General features: G+C 38.4%; 1 long non-coding RNA gene across 1 annotated transcript; it reads left to right on the top strand.

Moving 5' to 3' along the window:
* Positions 1–2,554: 2,554 nt before the first annotated feature.
* On the top strand, positions 2,555–5,819 carry LOC128814471 (uncharacterized). The gene is made up of 2 exons (XR_008439391.1): positions 2,555–2,938; positions 5,278–5,819. It is a non-coding gene; the product is annotated as an uncharacterized LOC128814471 (long non-coding RNA).
* The last annotated feature ends 636 nt before the right edge of the window (positions 5,820–6,455 follow it).

Genomic DNA, 6,455 nt, shown 5'->3' with positions numbered 1-6,455 from the left:
GCATAGTACCAAAAGTGAGGGGGAAAAGCCTATTTAAAGATCTGTAATTACAATTTGAATTTTCTATAAATACAAAACTTCCTGTAACAGCCATTCCAAATAGATATTGCCCTTTAGAGCTGCAGAATTTTTTACCAGATTAGTAACGCATGCTGCAATACAGATTCTATGAAAAGTCCAAGTATTATGCTGGAATTGAAGTGTGAGAAAACGAGGATCAAGACACACAGAGATCTGAATTACAGCCATGGCTCTTCAGTTACACTTTGAAGATCATTTCCATTTTGATCTCAAATCTTACTCATAAGTAATTAACATTTGGGGATGCATGACAGATGGTCTGTGCCACCTTGTCTTTTTGGGCAGTCTTTTCTTGTCTTGGCTTTTCAATACATATTCCAGACCTAAAATAATTTTTTTCTTGGGGGGTGGGAAATGAGCTAAATGAACTTACTTTGGCTTGCAGACAGCAATATGAAAAAGTTGAAAGCTTCTTCTACTTTTCAAACATTCTTCCAAATTAACGTTTATTTATTTTTATATTTTAAAATATTTATCATATCTGTAGGTTGTCAGATCCAGAGTAACCTTAATTTTTAAAGACAATAAGGCTATGAATGTAATCTAAGAATCACCAGGAACATTATTGCAAGTACTTCTCTTCATATATCCCAGCTGATGAATCTTGGAGCTGATCCTATGGATACTCCAGGGTATGAAACTGTCATCTCATCAGCAAACTGGAGAACCCTTAGTGATGTTCCTTGGATTTACAGCATTCAGGATTTTCATGTTTACCTTTATCTTCACAGTTTGCTTTGCTTTACTTTTTCATCAAATAGAAACATCATGAAAAATTAAGAAGAAAAAAGGTCTTTGGAAGTTTTATTAATTTAAAGTTAACTCAGGGACTAGGCAGCCAGCTGAATTTTCAATCAGAAGATCTGTGAGTGCTCATTACTAAGCCTGCAAGGTGGCATTAAGCATCATCTTCAAATTTAAGTTTCCCATCAGTTCTTAGAATTGCAGTAAAATTCCCGTGTTTATTCTAGAAGTGGATAACGTGCTTATGATGATCAGATCCAACAATTTTGCCTCAGAGGAAAGAGGTAAAAAACAACAAAAACTTACCAAGTTCAAAAATACATGTTCACCCTTATTAACCTTGAAGAATCAGACATAAATTGTGGGAGGAGCTTGTAGATTTGGGGAGAAGGGAGCAGGGTTTAGACTCATCCTGGTTACTGTCTTAAACCTCCATTTTAATCTCTTTGATTACCTTCTACTGGCCAGCTTGTACGAGAAAAGATGGGAATGAAATAAGAAAAGTAAAAAATATCATCAAACTTCAGAATCTTGCTTGCTAGTTATTGGTTTGCCTTTACACACTCTGGGAACAAATCTGTGCTGGCAACCCTGATTAAATGCAGCAGGTATAAAGTGTAAGTGGCAGTTAAAACCTTGTTGAACACTGCAATGATGCTGCATTTCCTGACTTGGAAGGTTGTTCATGCAGCCTGCTCAGCCGGGATGTTCATCCGGCCCGTTTGCCGTTTATGAGACATTGTGTTAGCATTGAATTAGCTTATAGATTGTTTTAATATGACTTGGAGCAGTAGGGTGTATAATTGTTTGAATGTTTCTTTCCACTGACTGCACAGCATTACTTCTTTCTGCACCTGAGAAGGCTTTTTCCTCCACCTGAACACTTAACAAGCAAATTTCCAGATATTCAGAAGCGAATGCAAACAATTTAGAACAAATCTTGTTCCTGCGATTAGGGCCTCAAATGAAATCCTACCAAACAGAGCCAATACAGCTGAGGATTTTTTCTTTTTTTTTTTCTTTTTTTTTTTTGTTAATATTTTCTCTTCTTTTCAGTTTTTTTTTTTTTGGTTTTTTTTGTGGGTTTTTTTTTGTTTGTTTGTTTTTTGGAATTTTTTTGTGTTTTTTTGGTTTTTTTTTCCTTCAGGAAGGTATTGCATCATGATGCCCTTCTTTTTCTTAATTCCTGGTTTTTGAAGAGAAAAATAGCTTTAAACCCTCTATACAGTAAAGTCTGTACATACAAAGTATATGAAGACTTAGTGGAAAGCTTAGCTCTTTTGTGCTATTTAATGTTTGTAGCTTTTTGTACCATTTAACATTTGTTAGTCTGACATTTATTTTCTGCCACAGGGTTTGGGTACTGTGTCATATTGTTGATGTTATGAGTTAAATTTCCTATTAATCCCTAAGTGGACTTTAGCAGTGAAACCCAGGCTTGGGAATCTCTATGAAACTGTGCTTTGAATTGCCTACACATATACAGTGCACAAAGTAATCCCATCAATCATAGTGGTGTCTGTTAAATACCATTATGTGACTTAATTAATGTCTGCCTAGCATTTTCAGATTCATAAGCAGTCAAAAACATTACCATGATGTTCTTAACAGCTGCTAAATTTCTTTTATAAGCCAGAAATAAAACACAGAGTAAAGGTGGTCAGACGGGTTGGCAATTAATTGGAAAATCACCAAAGAGTACATGGTGAGGGAAGCAATTACTATAAAATGCAGAAATGAGAAAATGCAGCCATTAGGGATATCTGGTATTAAACCTTCAAAGGAATGTAAATATTTAATTTTTTTTTAATTATTTTTGTATAATGCATTAGCTTGCAATGAATGTGGCACGTAATGCATGTAAAAGTACTCCTTGGTCAGCAAGGGAGGCAGCGCAATGCCAAACATTAAACCTTACGTGAAAAGCATATTTATACTGAGCTGACTGATGAGATGACAGCATGTTTATATTGTTCTAAATATAAAGCACTGTGTACTTTTATTTACAGGCTTTTTTTGGGAAAGTCATTCCATTTAACAGCCTTGAATTTTGGTCAACTAAATGGACGTGCCACGAATGGACTGCATGAGTGAGATTACAAGACCAAGTAAAGTAATTAGCAACAATGACAAGTACAGATAATTTTTATTTAAAGTTTGCAATATACTAAGGGTTGCAATACTCTTGGATGAGGCCTAATGTGATATTTTTTATATAGGTGGATGAAGGTTGAAGTAACCTGATCAAGGGCTCCCTAAAAGATCCTTAGAGAATCACAGAACCACAGAATGGTTTGGGTTGGAAGGAACCTTAAAGATCATCTGATTTCAGCCCTCTGCCATGGGCAGGAACACCTTCCACTATCCCAGCGTGCTCAGAGCTTCATCCAACCTGACCTTGGACACTTCCAGGGATAGGGAAGCTGCAGCTTCTCTGGGCACTCTGTGCCAGGGCCTCATCACCTCACTGTGAATAATTGTTTTCCTAATATCCAATCTAAACCTTCTGTCTGTCAGTTTGAAGCCATTCCCTCTTGTCCTGTCACTCCATTCCCTTATAAAAAGTCTCTCTGTATAAACTTGGGTGATACTCCCATGTATAAGACATAATAAAAGCATACAAACCAAGCAAATGCTATTACAAATGAAAGAAATCTCACTTCTCATTCCAAATTTAGGAGCAAAACCTATGTCAGATTCAAAAAAACACCAGGTAAATCCCTCATGCGGAGTTCTGTGATGATTGGTAATACACAACGGTGAAATGTTAGCAGTGGTGACAAACGTCCCAAATGCCACTGTAATTGCCACCCTTTGGCATCACTTTGGAATGAAGAGCCCAGGAAGCTGGGCATTAAAAAGTGGTGCCTGTGCAACTCAAACTTTTAGTTTGTACAATTTGCTAAGAAATGTATCGTGCACACCAAGCACTGAATTACTCAGTAATGCTGAGGAAAAGAATGCAGCTCTCACATAATACCAGTGCCTCACTTTGGTAAGTGAATTGTCACTTACCAATGTCACTTACCAATGCCTCACATTTTCCCCTCTGAAGAACTTGCAAGCAAAGCAGGTGGGGAGCAGGACAAGAAACAGGCCCAGAGTGACCTGCTTGGGCCACACATGGCAGAACAAGAGCAACACAGACTCAGGCCCTCTGCTCCAGCTTGTACATCAAACACTCTGTCATGTTCTTAGCCACTGGGAGGTTTGTTACTATGAGAATACTACATGGTTACAGGTACTCGTAAGTGCCCAGCAGCATTTGGGATCCATTGTGTCTGGTACTTGCCACTGAAAAACTGCCCAGGAGAGTTCCTTGGTTTTGTTTTTTTTCAGAAACCTATCGCTGACTCAAGGGAATTGATATCAAAAGAGGTTAGAAAATGGTTTATTGGAAAATGTAGTTCTTGTCCAGTGGACTCGGCAGCTACACTTTTATTAGGCTAACATAAGAGGTGTGCACAGTTCTGGAGTCCCTCAAAGGTCCCTTCATCACTTATCATCTTCCATTCTTGTGAAAGAAGCACTGAGATCTCCAAATCATGCACCAGCCAAAGTTTCTCTTCCCCCCAATCTAAAAAAGGTCTCTTTATAGCAAAAATGCTGCTGCCTCTCTCACTCTCTGTAAAAAAATTCTGCTACAACTCCACTATGGAAAAGGATCTTAAAAGCAATGGCACTAAGGAGAGCTGTTTGCTTCTGCCAGTTGATTTTGTGAAGGAGGTCTACATATGTGTGTCTGTAGGCACAAATTAAAAACAAAACCTGCCATTGCATCAAAAGCTGGATTTCTATTTTATTCCTTAAAACATGCTCTATGTTAAACAGTTATGAAAAATAATGCAAATGACAGGACAGCAAAGACAGTCTTTTCTAAATAAACAAGCCCAATTTCAGAGAAAAAGAGAGGGATGCTCAAGAATGATTTAAACACACTTGAGATCCTCTTAGTAAGAGGAGGAGGCAGTGCTGGAACTTAAGCAAAAGCATGCAAGCAGCATGAAGAGAATGAAAATGTAGAGTAAGGGCAAATGGGACCAGTAGGACAGATAGTAAATGAATGGAGTAGGAACTAGGATACAAGACAGATGTGGAGGACAAGACAGATGGCAAGGTACAATAAGTACAGCAAGGAGCAAAAAAGAATAATTTGATCATAGTATCTTCCAGTAAAGAAAAATCTAGGGTTACACTGCCAAGGGACATATTTTGCAAAGAATTGTACTTAAAATTCTGCTCATGCAGGTAGCTGTGTGATCAGCTTTGCTTGCACTGTAAGGCTGCACAGGCTAATACTTAAAAACATATCACTACACTAAATACTACTGCATTTTATTGATGATATGTAATGAAAAACTGGGTGAAAACTCACAACTCATTACTGCTTTGAAGTAACAGTAAAATTTTGTCATAAACTGCTAACTTCTTCTTTGGCTTTCTGCGTGACAGTACGTCTGAAGCAGAGTGCTGTGCATGGAATTGGGACAGGAACACTTCGCTGTTTGGTGTCACTTGAGACCTGGATCTCATCTGCGGCTGTGGCAGAGCGACAGGAAAACAAAGAGAGAATTCTGGCTGGCTGGGCTGGTGTGAAGATCCCTGCCGTGGGGCTGAGCTGAAGGTGTGCAAGGAGAAGGGAGCAGGAGCAGAGTGAGAAGCCAGCTGTGAACAGCACTGCTCTCTTCTGCCGCTGAACGAGCTCTTCTAGAAAATGTCAAAGAACATCCTCATCATCCAAAACCATTTTTAAAATGATTGCTAATATGGCTCAATTATGCTTTCTTTCCCTGCACCCATGTGTTTAAATGTGAAAGAAAATGGTGAGAGTGACTGCTAAAGATGCCTGATAGTGCATATTTGCTTGGAAGTATATTTTCATATCAAGCAAATGTCAGTGCAAACACCTGCAATCTGCATTGCTTGTAACTGTAAGAAACAAATGCAAGTTGGTTCACCACCACCATTCTGAATAAAGCTCCTGCTGCTCTGTGGCTGTTACTATGTGTATTTCTGCACTTCAAAATGTGAAAGAAAGCACATTGATTATTAAAAGCATCGCTCCTTGTTCCCCCCAAAAATGAAGTAAATACTAATTTATGGTCTTCATGAAGAACAAACTGAATTACAATTGATTTTGAAGGGAATGTTCTGTCAAAATTCACTGTTTCTTTACAAGTAATTTGGTTAACACATAATTTCCAAGTAAGTGCAGAAACAAATTAAAACATGATGCTGTGAGTAAGACACTGAAATCAATTTAAAGAATATTGCAGGCACCACGACTTTGTACTTTTATTTTTTTGTCTCTCTCTTTAGAGATGACAACCTAAGATCAGGCATGTTAATGAGCAGAGGAGGAGAAGGGTTTGTGCTGAGCTTAGACCAGAAGCATATTAAATCTGTATTCATTCCCTTCTCTGTTGGCTGACACATTTGTGTAGAAAAGAAAATCCTCACATCTCTGCTCTGTGCCCGAGAAATGTGGAAAAGACAGGAGCTGCCCAACCTTTGCTCCGTCCTTTGAGCCTGCAGTGAGCAACTGAAGGGCTGCCACAGAGGTATGGATTTGTCTCCCAGTAATTTCATGTCACACTTTGTCCCTGAAAATGAAAAACCAACTGGTATTT

This window comes from Vidua macroura, chromosome 14 (assembly GCF_024509145.1).
Source record: "Vidua macroura isolate BioBank_ID:100142 chromosome 14, ASM2450914v1, whole genome shotgun sequence".
Taxonomy (NCBI): Eukaryota; Metazoa; Chordata; class Aves; order Passeriformes; family Viduidae; genus Vidua; species Vidua macroura.
The sequence above is the reverse complement of the archived record's forward strand: the minus strand, read 5'-3'. Positions and strand labels throughout refer to the sequence as shown.